Source organism: Myotis nattereri (assembly GCF_964212035.1).
Source record: "Myotis nattereri genome assembly, chromosome: 10".
Taxonomy (NCBI): Eukaryota; Metazoa; Chordata; class Mammalia; order Chiroptera; family Vespertilionidae; genus Myotis; species Myotis nattereri.
In genome coordinates, this window is record NC_138085.1 from 14,886,779 (window position 1) to 14,904,875 (window position 18,097).

General features: G+C 49.3%; 1 long non-coding RNA gene across 1 annotated transcript; it reads right to left on the reverse strand.

Annotated features, from left to right (window-relative positions):
• Nucleotides 1–4,786: 4,786 nt before the first annotated feature.
• Nucleotides 4,787–7,434, reverse strand: LOC308525795. Its single transcript, XR_013996478.1, has 3 exons — nucleotides 6,496–7,434; nucleotides 5,585–5,865; nucleotides 4,787–5,487 (listed from the first exon to the last, which is right to left on the reverse strand). It is a non-coding gene; the product is annotated as an uncharacterized lncRNA (long non-coding RNA).
• Between the last annotated feature and the right edge of the window lie 10,663 nt (nucleotides 7,435–18,097).

Consider the following 18,097-nt stretch of genomic DNA (forward strand, 5'->3'; position numbering starts at 1 on the left):
ATGGGTGGGCGGATGGGGCTCCCAGCCCGGGAACCGAGGACAGCTGGCTCCACCTGAAGCTGCGAGAGGTTTTCCCTGCAGCACCAGGAGGACCAGCCTTGCCCTCTCCCTGATCCCGGGGCTGAGAGTGTCACAGGCAGCGTGGAGAGCTCCGGTCCCTGCCCACCTGCCCGGTCACTGCCTCCTGGGCTCCTGGAGAGAAGCCACAGGAGAGGAAGGGGCTCCAGGCTGGGGCTGAGGAGCAGGAGGAGGGGTGCCTGGGGCGCTGGCTCATCCCTGATGCCCTGGGCACCTCCCATCCTATACCCTGACCTGTGGACCTGGGTTTATATCTGCCCAGAGGGCCTGAGGACCAGGGTGCAGGGCCGTGCGAGGGAGACTCAAGAGCAGGCGTGACAAAGCTCCTCTTAGGTCTGAGCCCACCTCCTCTAGTGCTGCCTGTACTCAGCACCCTCACTACCCCCACCCAAGTCTCTACAGCGTCTCCCTTCTGTCTTACACCCTGGAGCCCATGACTCTTTCTCATGCAATGGTTTCTCTGGTGCTAATTGGGAAGAGGGAGTCAGTCGCCCCCTTTCACAGGAACCAAATGAAGTGAATCCATTTATTCCCAAGGAGTGCTGACAAGGGCTCTGGCACAGAGGAGCTGCTCAGTGAATGAATGCCAGCGCCCTCCGCAGGCACTCAGGGCAGATGGTGGACAGGAAGTTCTGTTTCTCTGCTCCTGGTGAAAGGCCTGGTCGCAAACATAAGACAGTTCAAGAATGACACGGAGGCTGACAGGTGAGAGCTTGGGACAGGGTGCTGGTGTGCACGCATGTGTGCACGAGAGAGAGAGAGGGAGGGAGAGAGAGAGAGAGTGGGTATGTGTGTGTTTGCAGGACATGCAGTGTTTCCTAGGCTGTCATCCTAGAACTAGCTTAGGGAAAATGCATGAATCTATTTTAATGAAAAGGTAAGTGCAAATGTCCAAGCTGCTCCTGTGCCAGCTCACACTCAAATGGAGAGTGAGCGCCTGTTCGCCACACCCCCTCCATCATTGACTCCTTCCTGGGTTTTCATCTGTGCCCATCTGGTAGGTGGAAGGTCAGCATAGAGAGACCCTGTGAGAAGGGAAGGGATACGGGGGACCCTAGGCTGCAAGGTCACCCAACCCTCTTCTTCAGCTCCCTCCAGCCAGCCACCCAGCCACACCCAGCTGTTTTCCCCCCTGAGCCTGGGGAGAACATTCGGGCAGACCCTGGGAGCCTCCCAGTCTCTTCTCCCATCCTTGTGACCATGGTCCTGCCGCTCCTCCTGCGGGTCCTCTTCGGTGCACGCGCTGGCAGAGGGCTCACTCTCACCCTCGCAGGCCCCTGCCATTCAGCCCACCCTACCAGGCAGTGGCCCTGGCTGAGCTGCAGCAGCCTGTGCTGCTGCTGAGAGCCCATGGGTGTGTCCAGGGGCTTCAGAGGCCACGTGATACACACAGACATGGCTAACAATTAACTCATATGAACTTGGGATTCAATAAATTATATTAAAAGCAAAGGTGGTAACCCTGGCCGGTGTCGCTCAGGTGGTTGGGCATTGATTGTCCTGTGCTCCCAAAGGTCACCGATTCCATTCCCAGTCAGGGTTCAGGCCCAGGTTGCATGTTCAGTCCATGGTAGGGGTGTTGGCAGAGGCAACTGGTCAATGTCTCTCTCTCTCTCTTTCTCTCCCTAATCCTCTTTCTAAAATCAATAAAAACATAATAAGAAAGAAAGGTTATAAATACTCAAAACTTGCCCCTTGGCCTTGTTGGCGTGGCTCAGTGGTGAGCAGAAACCAATGAAACAGGAGGTCACGGTTCAATTCCCAGTCAAGGGCACATGCCTGGATTGCAGGCTTGATCCCCAGTGGGGGGTGTACAGGAGGCAGCCAATATATGATTTTCTCATCATTGATGTTTCTCTTTTCTCTCACTCTCTCTCCCTTCCTTTCTGAAATCAATAAAAATAGATTTAAAAAAACACAAAAATCCAAAACTGGTTACTTGGAATTTTTTCCCTGTTACCCATACTCTTGGGGTTATTCAGACCTATCGTACCTGGGTGGAGGTGATATTATAGAGCAGGGTGGACCATACATCTATCCCCAGGTTCGTGGTCGGGACACCATGTCAGCAGCCTGAAATCACCTCTGGTGAAAATATTTGCACCCTAGGAATTGGCCAGTGTTACCAAATCGCGACTTGATTTGTTTTCTTCTGTGCCTGTGGTCTCTAGACTTGAGAAAGTGATGCAGAAAATGTTAATAGTGAAGATTAAACCTGAAAGTGTGCCCTGGGTGAATATTATGACACGTAAATCGTCTCTCTGGTTTTTAAAAAGACCTCTGTAGGCCTTGCAGTGTCAACACATTATAAGAATTGAGGGACTGGGCTGGCATTCAGAAAAGCACTACCTGACTGAGTAGTCACCACATCATGAACAAAAGAGTGAGGATCTCATAGGCACCTCCAGTTTGTCTTACTTGCTTACATAACAGCAAGCATCACCCAACATTCTCATTGGAATGACACTCATCCGTCAGTTGAGGGCAAGCATAGGGTAGCTATAAATTCACCTGTTTGGCAAAAATCAAGAAGAGCTTTCGAAGGGAGTCAATGGGCTGTGTATCTACATGTTTATATTCTCGTGTGTGTGTGTGTGTGTGTGTGTGTGTGTGTGTTTATGTGTGTGTGTCTCTATGTGTGTCTGTGTTTGTGTATGTGTGTGTGGACATATAAACACACTCCCTCCTCTTCCTCTGGTTGGTTGATAAACATGTGGCTGGATGCTTCTTTCCCGAGGTGTGTCTGACCTTTTCCCATTTTCTCACTTTCCTGCTCTCCCCAGGGGGAGCCCCTCTGGTGCCACAGGTGACCCCGCCCTCTCTGCAGGCAGACCTCAGCCCTGAGCAGTCACGTGGATGTTTACCACCCCCCAGAGCACACAGCTCCCAGCCAGTGCAGAGAGGTGGGGTCCTGGAGCTCAGGAGGGCCTCGTTTGGGTGCTCCCTCAGCCATAGGACCCCATGGCACAACCCTGGGAGGACCACCCCCTGGGTTGGGTGGTATGTGAGTGAGAAGTCAGAGTTGGGAGCAACTGGGGGAGTGAGGGATAGGACACGGGGAAGGGAGGGCGATGCCCAGCATGGTCTGGGGCAAGGGGACAGAGGGGATGAGAGGAGGAGCAGAGAGGCTTTGGTGGGGGAGGAGCGTGAACGGTGTGCTGAGCATTGTGGGGTGGAGGTGTCTTTGGGACCTACAAGCTGGGAACAGATCAGGCGGTTCCCAGGAGAGGCCTGGCCTAGCGGTGCTGGGAGTCTTCTGGGAAGATGGCAGTGAAAGCTGTAGGTACGACCAGCTTGTCTGGGGCTGGAGGGGGATGAGAGCGGGTGGGGTACACCCCGCGGTGAGTCACATGGAACACATAGTCCGCAGAAGGATGGGTGTAGCTAGTGTGGAAGCTGAGGGAGGGAGGTTCACAAAGGTAGGTCAGCGGGGTGGATGCCAGAGGTGTCAGGGGCTGAGAAGTTGTGGGAGGCAGGCAGACCAGTTGGCCAGGCCCTGCCAAGACCCAGGGACAGGGCTGTCAGGGGGACCTGGGATGAGAACAGTCAGCTAAGAAGGGCGGGCACATTCCAGATCCATTCCAGACCCAGGTTCAGGAGAGCGAACACCTGTGGGAAGTGGAGAGAGGAGGGGTCCAGCCCGCACCCCAGGTTTTGGCTTCTGTGATTGACAGCTGGTGGCCTTGGTTAAGCAGGGAGCCCAGAGGAGTCAGGGACAGTGGAGAAGCCTGCAGCCTGGGCAGGGGGTCTAAGGCAGCGACCTCAGGCCTGAAGCTCAGGAGCAGTCAGTGCTGGGGAGCAGGTGGCTCAGCCTTGCAGAGGGGCAGGGAGGGGGCTGCCTCCATGGTGGAACCGGGGAGCAAGCACACAGGGAGCTTCAATGAGTGTTTGTGGAAAGGATGAGGGGGGACCCAGGGACCGGCCAGTATGCGCCCTGAAGAGCTGTCCCAGAGGGGAGAGAATCAGGGGACAGAGGCTGAGAGCTCCCAGGGGTAACCGGTCAGGTTCAGACCCTGCAACAGCCAATGGCGGAGGGGAGGCGGCCTGCAGGGGTCCACCCGCTCAGTTTGGCTCCCATCTTTGGGGAGGGCAGCTCGCAGAGGGGGCGGCTCCCCCAGGGGCAGGGCCTCGGAAAGAAGGGGAAAGGAGGCCACAGGAAGCACCTTACAGAAGAGGCTGGTGAGGGAGGAGGGACACGCAGGCGGCAGCTGGACGGGCTGCCATGAGGTCAGGTCAGGGGGGATCTTCACCTGTCGTCCTCCTCCCTCCTCGGCCTCTTCCTAGTTGAGTGGCCTTGGAAAACCCAAGGATCATTTTTTTTTTAATATATTTTATTGATTTTTTACAGAGAAGAAGGGAGAGAGATAGAGAGTCAGAAACATCGATGAGAGAGAAACATCGATCAGCTGCCTCCTGCACATCTCCCACTGGGGATGTGCCCGCAACCCAGGTATATGCCCTTGACCGGAATCGAACCTGGGACCTTTCAGTCCGCAGGCCGACGCTCTATCCACTGAGCCAAACCGGTTTCGGCCCCAAGGATCATTTTAAGCTGAGCTCCTGCTGTGATAGAAATCCCAAATCAAAATGGGATTCCACTTAGAGGGACTTAAAATACACCAAGGCCTGGGAAGAGGATACACGGGGAGCCCGGAGCTCGGGCATCGCTGCCAGTGATGAGCGGTGAGGAAATCCAGGACTCAATTCTACTCCAACTCATTTTATTACAAACCCATCTTTGTATTCCAGAATCAATGGCTAATCAGTACAGGTCACAGCACTCGGAGACAGAACACATTTGCACACCCAGTTCTTTGTCAGCACATTAAGGCCAAAGGAAAACCTCTTTATAGAGCCCCGGTCCCCAGGCCAAGCCCATCCCAGGAGAGCACCTTAGGAAACCGGAAACCATGTGTCAGGAAACTGGCCATATACACACTAGAGGTGTGACTCCTAAAGAGAAAGATTGATGCCAGCTGATGTCAATATAGCCTGTCCCCCCCAAAAGGTAAAAAGAGGTAGGGCTGCTGATGGAAAATGAGTCCCCATTGGATGTAAATATGGGCTGTCCCCCAAAAAGGTAAAGAGAGGTTGGGCTGCTGATGGACAATGAGTCCCCATTGAATGTAAATATGGGCTGTCCCCCAAAAAGGTAAAGAGAGGTCAGGCTTCTAATGGACAATGAGTCCCCATTGAATGTAAATACAGGCTGTCCCCCAAAACAGGTACAAAGAGGTCAGACAAGTGATGGAAAATTCTCTCCATTGAATGTACATGTAGTATCCCCCCAAAATGTAGACACATTAAGAGCTGATAACGCACTTAATTTTCACTTCTTTTCAGTTTGAACAGATTTGAAGAAATCAGTGAAGACGGTAAGATTTGAACGAAGAGCATGTCTCCACAGGACTTTTTATGGGGACACAGAAAAATTAAAGTTGAGGGGACGCAACACCCAGCAGTCGAGGAATCAAGGGCAGTTATTGAGAGATATGCGTACAAACACCTAACCGAAGGAACGATTCTTGATGTGTGCGGCTCCATGGCTGCGTCAGTTGTGGTCCAGGCGCTGCTGCTGCTGAAGCAATGGAACCGCAAACACCGAGAATCGCTGCGTTCCGTGTTTCTGCGCATCCTCTGTCCACAGCGGCCCTGGATGCCTGGACTGGGGCCCGTTCGGGACCAGACACTTCATCCTGGATGTGTCCCCATCACAAAGTCCAGAGGATACATCTTCTTGGTTCCAAGCTGAGTCTGGCTTCACCCATTACATCAAATCCGCTAACCCTGAAAAGGAGGGAAAATTGAGTTCTCAGCTGTTAAAGTGTGTGTACATTTGGTGGACAGCCAGCCTGTGGTACATCCATTTGGGGGACACCTCAAAACACATATATTCCATGAGTGCCTACACGGGTATGGAATATAGTAAATTGGGTTTCTATCCCGGGGAGTGACTCAGAAACAAAGACTCAAAGTGTCATCCTCGATGGTGGACACCGGGGGCTACAGCCACGTTAGCGACCAGGCTGTACCCGCCTCTCGCACACGCTCCCCTCTGCACACTGTGGCCTCTGCTGGGAGGGGCGGGCAGGGCTTCTCTGCGCCAGGCGGGGCAGAGCCCATGATGGTAGAAAAGTGAACCCGGGGGCAGGTCCGGGGCCCAGGAGCCAGCTGGAGAGAGGCACAGCCTGAGGCCACCTGCCTGGAAGGCCTCGGGCCCCGGGCTCAGGAGTGTGGGGCCCAGGCCTGGCTCGGCAATGCTCTGGTGTATCAGTGAGCCCGACTCCAAGGTCCACCCAGGGCCGCGAGTTCTTGGTCGTCAGGCCAGTCTGGGCTTCTCCTGGGAGCCCCAGGCTTCTGGAGATGGAGTCAAGTCCGGACCACAGGGCCCAGCCCTGAGAGCGTGCCTTCATGTACCTGCTCACCCACAGCAGCACACACATGGACGCTTTCATGGAGGTCAGGTTGCTGACACATGTTGTAAGGGGCACAGCATCTGCCTCAGGGAGTGTGTTTGTGACTGCACTGTGAGCATCCCCGGGCCAACGTGGATTTGTTCAAAGAGACCAGTTTCTGAAGGGTCAGACGTGTGCAGCCATCGTGGGAGTGTGACCCTAGGGTCCGGCAGAGCCTTGTCACTCACCGAAAGATGGGAGCAGCGGCGGGAACACTTCTTCATTCCAAAGTCGCTCCCGGCCCCTCCGGCCGATGGGAGAGGGGGCCCTGGTGGTCAGAAGGGGCGTCAGGAGTTTGAAGGCTCAGGGGCTGCGGGTCCAAAAGACCAGTCACCCACGGCCACGCTCATCTTCTGAGCTCCACCTGCTGGTCCCACGCAGCTGTGGCGACACCCGCCTGCTCTCTAAGTTGTTCCCATGACTGACGTTCTCAGGGGCCCGTTGGCGTGGGAGCCACGTCGGGTGACTTGCGTGGGCTCTTGGCAGGGAGCCCCTCCCTGTGGTCCTGCCCTGGACCCGTCGGGCTCTGAGAAGCTGACACTGCCAGGACAGGGGCCACGGTGGCCACGTGCCCTGAACGTCCGGGGCTGAGGCCTCGTCCTGGCAGCCGGGGCTGCAGTCACTGTGTGGTGCTGGGGCTGGAGCTGCTGTGGCCGCCACCTCCCGTGGCCATGGCGGGGCCGTGGAGGAGGCTGCAGGGGAGCCAGCCTCTCCTCCTTTGGGGGAGCCAGTGAGAAGCGCCTCCTGTCCAGTGGTTGGCACTGGGGACCCTGGCGGTGAAGGAGCTGGGGCAGAGGGTGTGGCTGGCTGTTTCTGCCCTCGAGTCCTCAGAACCCCCGCCTTCAGGTGACTCCTGTTTGCCGGCCTGTGGCCTGAGGTCCCAAGCAGCTGGGCTGAGGCTAGGCTGACTGCCCTATTTAGGGACAGGCACCAGCGGGCAGCTGTGTGGGAGGTGGGGGGGAAAGGGGGGAATGGGGTGGCCTGGCTCTGCCCAGAGAAAGGCTCTGAGGAGGCAGGGCTGCCTCAGGGCGCACTGGGTGGGCCTCGGGCTCAGCAGGTCTCCAGTTGGGCTTCACATACCGCCCGGCCTTCAGCAGCTTCCCCCGCAGGGGCTGACAGTCCTTCTGCGGGCACAGAGCTGGAGGGCATCCTCCCTTTGCTACTGGCAGGTGCGCCTGCCTGGCCCCCGGGGGTCAGGAGATGAAGGTGTTTCTGAGCAGGTACCTTGGCAGGTCATCGGGCACCTGGGAGTGTCCTACAGAGAAGAGAGGAACGATGGAGAGGACTTAGTGAGGGCAGGAGGGTTCTCGGAGAGCCCTCCCCTCCCAGGGCCGCCCCTCACAGGCCACATGGCCAGGACCAAAGTTTCCGCTCCTGCTCAGCCTGTTCACAGCCTAGCGTCACCCCAGCTCCAGCAGCGCCTTTGGTCAGGACGCCAGGCCTGGGTGCTGGGTCAGCAGAGGCATCTGAGTGGTCAAGGCTGCCTCCGTGGAGGGCCCCTCCCTTCAGTATCCGGTCTCCAGGGATGCTTCATCCAGGTCTAGGCGTCACCTGGGGGTGTGTCTGTGAAGCTCAGAAATGGCATGCCATGTTTCTGTGAGGACCTCCGTGTCTTTCCTGCACTTTTCACAGGGTCTGGCCCTACAGGGTGAAGGAGCACTGGCAGAGGGGAAATCAGCGCGCCCCTCACCGCCCCAGTCCCACCGGGGAGCGAGCAGAACCGGCCTGGAAGTGCGGCAGCTCCGGGTGGAGGCATCTCAGGCTCCTAGTGACAGGACTCGGCGCAGATGGAGAGGCCGGGACGGTCCAGTCACAGCTCAGCCTCCAGCTGACCGGGTCCTGCTTCCGGGCTCCACTCGGCGCCGGGGACCAGGCGGTACCGGCGGGCGGACCCAGCATCCTCCCCCGAGGCGAGCAGAGCCGGACCGCGGGCTGCGGCACCTCCCGCGAGACCCAGTGCTTCAAGGCCCCGCCCCCGGGCCCCGCGCGAAGCAGGACGGGAAATTCAGCGGAGTCCGTCGTTTGCTTTTAGAGCGGGAGCTGACGCCCGCGGTCCTGGGCTGCTGCTCGCCGGTTCCCGGGAGCGGGGGGCGGAGGGGGAGGAAACGCTCAGCGGCGGCGGAGTCCCCGTGACCGACTCTGCTGTGGCCCCGGGGGCGCAGCCGGGCTCCCGCGCCTCGCACGTCCCGAGTGACTCAGGCGAGTCCCGGCCGGCGGCACTGCTGGTCGCCGTGTGTCCCTGACCCCGCACCCGACCGCCCCGGGCGGCGTGGCCTGGGCTCCGCGCCGCCCCTCCCCACGCCTCCCAGGCCTCCTTCCCAGCTGAGCGCGGTGTCCCCGCGGCCGAAGCTCAGAGCGGGCCGCCAGGCGGCTGGTGCTGCTGAGGCCCCGGCTCAGCCCGCGGGTCTCGCTGACCCTGAGGCCCCGGACGCGGCCCTTCTGCCCAGACCCGGCTCCGGTGCCTCCTGTGCCTTCGGGTCCCCCCCTCCCCCCCAGCCGCCTCGGGTGCTCTTGGCAGGTCCCTGTTCCCAGGAAGCCAGGCCGCGGTCTCCCTGGGAGCGCATCAGTTCCATGCGGAGCTGTTATAGGGCCCGGGGAACCGCACACACAGTTGGGGCTGCAAAGATCTAAATATACTAATCAGCACAAAGTGGTCATTGTTCTGTGCAGGCGATCCTTTAATTACCGATTCTGTGGCTTCCTCTCAGAGTTAATATGTTGGATAACCTGTTGACTAGAACATAGGAAGGCCGGCTGGATTTTGTGGTGTTTGGTGTAAGTTTTATAAGGCACTGTGGGGTGCACAGTCCTCTGCCAGGGGCTGTACCCACGTGAATGCCGGGCAGTAGACAAAGAGGACATGAGAGACAGAGGCATATAGGAGAGTCTTTTTAAAAAAATATTTTCATTTTTTTTTACGTAGAGGAAGGGAGAGGGATAGTTAGAAACATCATGAGAGAGAAACATAGATCAGGTGCCTCCTGTACACTCCCTACTGGGGATGTGCCTGCAACCAAGGTACATGCCCTGGACTGGGACCCTTCAGTCCGCAGGCTGTTCTCTATCCACTGAGCCAAACCGGTTAGGGCAGGAGAGTCTCTTTTGCAGGCCATGTAGCCATTGCTAACAAGGAGCCATCAGACAAAACAGTTCTTCAAAGTAGCTTCACACAGTGGCTGCGCCAAGCAGCCCTTGCTAATACAGTAGCAAACAGGAGCCATACCAAGCAGCCACCCACCGGCTGGTTAGGAACACGTTTGTACTAACTTAGACACAAAGGCTTCCTGCCCAACAGTGACATCAGTATTTGGGTTATAGTAAGGTACTCCTGCCCAGTGTGTACAGTACAATCTCTGTGTCCTTGCTTAGATTGGCCTTGAACATCCCAGTTAGGATTCTCCTGCTCAGATTGGCCTTGAACATCTGGCGTACCCTGATGAGGCTCCCACAGGCACTATCTCAGTCATGGCCCAAGTTAAACTGTTCTCAAAACTGACTTATCAGAAGGAGGAAAAAGTGTCATGAATGTGACATAACCGTTCTCTCAGGAATAACACTTAATTCACAGAAAACATAACTGCAACCCTAGAGGAGCTGCATGGGAACCACAGGCTTAGATATTTCAGCCAAGAAAGCTGCTGGTGCCAAAAAGATCTCAGAGGAGAAACGAAGTCAAATTAAACTGTTTGTGATGTGAAAGCCATTTCAAACACTGTTTTTAAAGGTTGTCTAGTGCTGACATGAATGTTTGTTTTGATTCCTGTATTTGAGGATTGCAGCTTAACCGCTATGCCACAAAACCGTTTTACATATAAGAGTTGTCTGAGGCAGAACTGTCATCCACCTTCTACAGTGGCCGAATTTGACTGGCTGTTAGTTACTGTTCATAGAAATGTTCTGGAAGTAAGGGGTGAGGGCTCTTACCACCCACAGCTCATCCACTTCTTTGTAGTAATAAGCTGAACTGTTAAGTTTGCAAACAAGCACGACTGTTCCATTGCCAGTAATTTTATTCATGCCTTGGTCTTTTGGGTTAGCACCAGAAATTGGAATTGCTTGCAATTATATGTTTAGGTGGATTGAGCCTCAAAATTAATGATGACATTTACTAGTTTCTTAAAGCACCAAGTGGTTCAACTTTTGATGCATTAGAAATGATATGTTGTTTTTGTTTGTTTCATTTCAATATGCCAGTGATCTGTCAGGTGTGCTTTTTAAATGTTGTTCCAGCATTTGAACAGAAATGCCCTTAAATGTTGAGAGCCATTTACTATAAAGTAAAACTTGTCTAAATCCTTAAATGTGAAATGTGGAGAAATTAGTGAGTAGTAGTAGGAAATGTAGGATCAATATTGTCAGACATCAGTGCTTATCTCTCAGCCCAGTGATTTCCTACAGTTGATTTTGTCAGCAGCTAACATGTAGCTGTAATGTTAATTATGTACTGATAGTGTGAGGTAACTATGAAATGGTAACTAATTCCCTGAAAGAATCAGATCTGGAATGCTCTTTGATGTTATGATTACTTGTACACCTACAATGTGATAGGATTGTATGACACTCATCTAAGGATTCATGGCTCTTCTGTAAACTTCTGATAATTTTCTTCTCGTTTTGATCCCAGCAGCTGGCCAGAATGTGTTTGAATTCATACAGAAATAATATTGATATCTGAAAGCCATGTTGAACTTCTCTGAAGAAAGGGCAACAATGATTGCAGCTGGGGATTTGCAGGAATTTGTTCCTTTCCGTCGAGACCACTGCAGACAGCACCCTAATGCTTTGAACCTTCAGCTTCGGCAACTGCAGCCAGCCTCTGAGTTGTGGTCGTCTGATGGTGCTGCTGGCTTGGTGGGATCCCTGCAGGAGGTTACAATCCACGAAAAACAGAAGGTTTTACCAAGTTTCTCAGTTTGCTTTTGAAATGTAGAGAGATTCGATCTACTTGTAATTTAAGGCTACCCAGATGCAACTGAGAAATGAGTATGATGCTACTTCTAGGGTATTGGTTAAGATTTGGTAATTTTCATGAAAGCTAAAAATAATGACCTTAATTGTATTACAGTGTCATGGCTGTTTAGACATATAACTCAGGGATTTATAATGAGAGTCACTATGATTATGGTCCATTTAAATCTCTTTTTCTTCATTTAGTACGTGGGACCAGATTTCATGTTATTTGATGGTTAGATAGTCGAGTTAGCAATGGTCCCTGCTGCCCAAAACTTACATATTTCTAGAGGAGAAAGGAAATGCCACATAAGTAGATACAGTACTAGTTTTTAAATAGGGGAATGAGAAGTAAGTGCATGTTAAACAGTCAGTCATTCTCATCTTAATTCCATTTCTGTATCCCTTTTGGGATACCAAAATTTCCAGGAGCGGAAGTCTGTAGTTAGGAATCCAAACCTTTCTCTGCCCTGTTCATTCTGATGGTTGGCACAAGGGCAGGAAAGTGAATGTATATGCAGTTGTGAAGCAGGGAAGTCTGCATGGTTGGTAAGCTCCCCCAGTGTCCCATGTGCACTTCACTGCCCCCTCTGCTTCACCCCCCATATGCTTCATATGTCTTTAGTCTCCCAAGAATGTTGGTTTAATTTTTGGATATATAGGTAAGGTCTAATTTTTGTTTATTTATGTTTTTGGCAGCATAAAATGGTAACGTAATAATAAAATACTTAATATAGAGAATTCTTGAGGTAAATTCCCATTTTTGAAATCCTGTAAGATACAGTATGATACATACACCCACACCCCCTCCTCTGTTAATCGGTGGCACCAAACCTAAGAGTTGGGCTTGGACTGAGCCTTACTCCACAGACAGAGCAGGAGACTTGTATCTGAATTGCGGTTCAATTTTAATTAATAAATCTTGCTCCATAATGTTGCAAAAGAAATAAAAACTGCTTAAACATGTCTTACATATGTAAATTTTTTAGGAAAGCTGGCAGTTAAGGAGAGGCAGAAATGAAATTGGAGAAATGGATTATGACGAGGAACTCTATGTGGCTGGAAATATGGTGATCTGGAGCAAAGGGAGTAAAAGCCAGGCATTGGCTCTTTACAAGGCCTTTACCGTTGATAGTCCTGTTCAACAGGTGAGTTGATTTGAATTTTAGTATTTGATTGATTATTTAGTGTTTTTTTTTTTAAACAATGCTTTTATCCTAATTTTAACAGAAATAATAAAAACAATATATAATGATCTCAGTAGCTAGATATATGTTTTAACATGTAGTGAAGATAATGGTAGGGAAATAAACATTTCAGTTATTTTCTATATCATCATTTTTTTGCACTGTTCTTTGTCAATTTCATGGTAATGTTTAAACACTTGAGTAATTTAATTAGTTATTGCCGAGAAAATTCATGACTTAAATTTAAGGGTATAAGAATATATTAGCACATGATTATATTTGGTTGCAAAGTGTTGAATAAATAAAAATCAAGTTCATAGTGAAAATAGAGAGTACGGGAAAGGAAAAAAAAATCTAATTTGCTGTCATTGCACATGCTTGGGTTGCTGGCTTGATCCCCAGTAGGGGGCATGCAGGAGGCAGCCAATCAAAGTTTCTCATCATTGATGTTTCTATCTACCTCTTCCTTTCTGAAGTCAATGAAAATATATTTATATATGTATTTATATTTCATAAATTTATATATAAATTTATATGTATATTTATTTATATGTAAACTACATGTATTTCTAACTGATTATAAAAAAAAGAATAGAAACAAATAAAAATTAGTAATTAAAGGGACAGAATTAAGCATTTGCTCTGCCTTTTTAGGAAGCCTTGCAGTTCATCTCCAGTTAATAAAGGAAAACCCTTATTTAAAGTAGAATTCCAGCTAATAAATATAGAAGGACTGGTAGAATTTGAAAATCGCTATTCTGTGTAACCTCTTACTCCAGTGTAACCTCTGATTCAGACAAGGATTGTAAATGGGATAGTAATGCCATTGCGTGAAAGGTGTTAGCATGGCACCAAGGTGTCACCCAAAGTGAAGAAATAAATGCATCTCTACTTTGAAGCTGCATGTTGTTCTCCACCTCCACAACCTGGTGGGTTTACCATCGCTGATAGGGGACAGAGGACTCTTTTATACCTACAGCTGTAATGTGGCATGGAGACATGATGTCATCTACTCAGTTTTCTTCCCCCAAATATTTGATATGAATATGTAGACCTAACTTCCAGTTATAGGAAGTATGGGGCCTAGAGGATCAGTTTGTAAAATGAGATGAGGAATGGGTGGAGGTATAGATGAAACAAGAACCACCAGAAATTGAGAATTATTGAAGCTGGCTGTTGGAGATTTATTATGTTACTCTGTTTCCTTTGTATATATTTGAAATTTTCTATAATAAAGACTTAAAGAAAAAACCACTATGAGATACAATTAGACAAATCCAGAATATGGGATAGTCTACATTCTGGTCTCCTTAAAGAGTTAGTCATGGAGAGAAACCAAGATGGCAGCATAGGTAAACACTGGAGTTTACTGCCTCGAACAACCACTTCAAAAATACAACTAAAAGACGGAATGGACACCATCCAGAACCACAGGAAGGTTGGCTGAGTGGAAATTGTACAACTAGAAGGGAGAAGGAAAGAGAAAAGCATACCGAGACTCAGAGGAGACGCAGTATGGCAGTAAAATACTATGGTGGGGAGGTGCATGCGGAGCGGGCTGGCGGCTGAGGGCATGGTTGTCGTTTTCAATCAGGAGGTAGTCTCAGGCTCTGAGCTCCGGTTCCAGGCAAGTCTCTAGGGACCCAGACTCATACGGGAGAAGCGGGACTGTCTGGCATAGGTCAGAACTCGAGGGCAGCTTTCTCTCCGAGGTGCTTGCAGCGATTACCAGGACATTGAGAAGCAGAGCCTCTGAGGGCTGGACTGAGAGCAGCCATAACTGCTAGCCCCACCCTGTTGATCCCGTGGGACCCGCCCCGCCTAAGCCCTGCAGGGAAGATTTTGCTGTATAGCATCAGGCAAAGGCTAGATTAGCACCTCCCTAGAGATCCAGGAGCCAGGAAACCCAGAGGTAAGAGTGGAACCATCCAGTTTGCAGCTCCGTGGAACCATAAAGGACACACTCAGGGGGCAGACTCAGTGAGCACCAAAGCCCCATTGAAGCAAGTCTTGCCCCAGAGGAGTGTGTCCAGCACAGAAGTTCTCCCACTGCAGACACAGCTGATACTCACAGCCAATTGGCCTGGAGGTCAATTCCTCCCAGTGATAACTGCAACAATCAAGGCTTAACTACAACAAGAGTGTGCACAAAGACCACAAGGGGGTGCACCAGGAGTCTCCTCCTCAGGTAATTGGGGAGGCTGAACCACTGGGCCCTAGTGGACACTCAGCACAGAAAACCACTTTATCAACACAGGGAAGCATAAAAATGCGGAGACAAAGAAGAAGGACACAAATGACAGAAATGGAGGAAAGCAAACTACTGGATATAGAGTTCAAAACCACACTTTTAAGGTTTTTCAAGAATTTTCTAGAAACTGCCGATAAACTTAATGAGATCTATAAGAAATCTAATGAGACCCTCGAGGTTGTGATAAAGGACCAACTAGAAATTAAGCATACACTGACTGAAATAAAGAATATTATACAGACTCCCAACAGCAGACTCTCTAGCCTTGATTGCAAGAATCAAGTCCACGATTTGAAATATGAAGAAGCAAAAAAATCCAACCAGAAAAGCAAAATGAAAAAAGAATCCAAAAATACGAAGATAGTGTAAGGAGCCTCTGGGACACCTTCAAGCGTACCAACATCCGAATTATAGGGGTGCCAGAAGAAGAGAGAGAACAAGATATTGAAAACCTATTTGAAGAAATAATGACAGAAAACTTCCTCTACCTGGTGAAAGAAATAGACTTACAAGTCCAGGAAGCGCAGAGAAGCCCAAACAAAAGGAATCCAAAGAGGACCACACCAAGACACATCACAATTAAAATGCCAAGAATAAAATACAAAGAGAGAATCTTAAAAGCGGCAAGAGAAAGACAGTCAGTTACCTACAAGGGAGTGCCCATACGACTGTCAGCTGATTTCTCAACAGAAACTTTGCAGGCCAGAAGGGAGTGGCAAGAAATATTCAAAGTGATGAATGCCAAGAACCTACAACCAAGATTACTTTATCCAGCAAAGCTATCATTCAGAATTGAAGGTCAGATAAAGAGCTTCACAGATAAGGAAAAGCTAAAGGAGTTCATCACCACCAAACCAGTATTATATGAAATGCTGAAAGGTATCCTTTAAGAAGAGGAAGAAGAAGAAAAAGGTAAAGATACAAATTTTGAACACCAAATACACATCTATCAACAAGTGAATCTGAAAATCAAGTGACTAATCTGATGACCAGAATGAACTGGTGATTATAATAGAATCAGGGGCATAGAAAGGGAGTGGACTGGCTATTCTTGGGGGGCAAAGGGGTGAGGGGGATGTGGGAAGAGACTGGACAAAAATCGCACACCTCTGGATGAGGACAGTGGATGGGGAGTGAGGGAAGTGGGTGGGGTGGGAACAGGGTAGAGGGGAGTTATGTTGGGAAAAAAGAGGAACAAAAGTAATAATCTGAACAATAAAGGTTTAATTAATAAAAAAAAGAACAGTAGTAGAAAGCAAAAAAAAAAAAAAGAGGCATGGAGGGGGAAAAAGGTGGGGCCTATTGTAGGTTAAAAGAGACTAAAGGACATCACCAAATGCAATATATTTTGCACCATTTTGAATGAACTTTGATTGAGTCCTGGTTCTAGAAAATTGTCTTAAAAAAACATTTTGGGGAAAATTTGAAAAAGTTGCAAATGGACTGAATATTAGGTGATGTTAGAAAAATTTTTTCTTAGGCAAGATGATGGTTTTGTGGTGTATAGGAGAGAATATTTATTTTGGGGAAATGCATGATGAAGTCATGATGTGGGGGATTTTCAGGTAGTCATCATCCCCCAGTCAAATCCCTCACATGCACATAAGCAGATATGGCATATTGGTAACCACTGTTAGATTTATTTGTTTATTTTTAAAACATTTTTTATTGATTTTAGGGAGGAAGGGAGAGGGAGAGAGAGAGAGAGAAACATCAGTAACATCAATGGTAAGAAGAGAATCATTGATCGGCTGCCTCCTGCATGCCCACTACTGGGGACTGAGCCCGCAACCTGGGTATGTGACCTGGACTGGAATCAAACCCAGGACCAGTCCGCAGGCCGATGCTCTATCCACTGGCCCAAACCGGCTAGGCCTTAACAACTGTTAGATTTAGATGAAACAGGTGTTCACTGTATTATTTCAACTTTTCTTACTGAATATTTTTAGAATAAAAAGTTTTCGGGTGGGGGAGAATATATCTATAGCAGTTGAATTAATTATTGGGCTATTGACAAGAGATTTCAAGACTTTTTGACTAATGTTAAATTCCTTAGTGGTAAGCACTGCAATCTTGGTACCTGGACATTGCTTTTTTGTGTTTTCCCCCATTAACTGTTTCCTGATGAACATTGTACCCTTCTAACAATATACTGGGAATGATAAACTGAATTATTCCTAAACTTGAGGGCATGTGTAAAAGCATTTCTGTCCAGGAGTGTTGAAGCCAGTGACCATTTTTTTAAAAATATATTTTTATTGATTTCAGAGAGGAAGGGAGAGAGATAGAAAGATAGAAACATCAATGATGAGAGAGAATCATTGATCGGCTGCCTCCTGCACGCCCCCTACTGGGGATTGATCCCGGAACCTGGGCATGTGCCCTTGACTGGAATCGAACCTGGGACCCTTCAGTCTACAGGCTAATGCTCTATCCACTGAGCCAAACCAGCAAGGGCCCCAGTGACCATTTTGATGATATTTCCGCCCCCCCTGCCCCCCCGTAACCATATGGTTAGTGTAGTTGTGAAAGTGGCATGATGATATCCAACAAGGGTTTTTTTTTAATATGTATTTTTATTTTCCAGAGAGGAAGGGAGAGGGAGAGAGAGATAGAAACATCAATGATGAGAGAGAATCATTGATTGGCTGCCTCCCGGGGATCGAGGCTGCAACTCAAACATATGCCCTGACCTGGAATCAAACTGTGACCTCCTGGTTCATTGGTCGATGCTTAACCACAGAGCCATGCTGGCCGGGCTCAAACTCATTCTTTGCTTCTATGTTTCCATCTTAAATTCTCCAAAGGATGATTGCATGTTTACTAGATTCCATGGATGTGCAGTTAGATGAATTGTCTCTTTTGTCTCCGTTATCTTAAGACTGCTTGTAAATAGAACGATAAGATTTTTAATTTCAGTCCTTTTGGTCTGGAAAACATATTGTTCTTTAGTCTTCTTACTATATGCGGGAAGATATTTTATATTTTGGTTAGGAATCAATACCAGGTGTATGTGACTCAGATTTAGTTAAACAAATAAACAGATAACTAAAATGCTGTATGCAGATGAATTAAAATGCCACATAATACCTGTGTGTCCACAGTGTGGTGAGAGTCAGGGGACTGGCTCTGAAGGAAGGATTTCTCAAAGAAGTTGCTGATTGAACTGGAAGTTG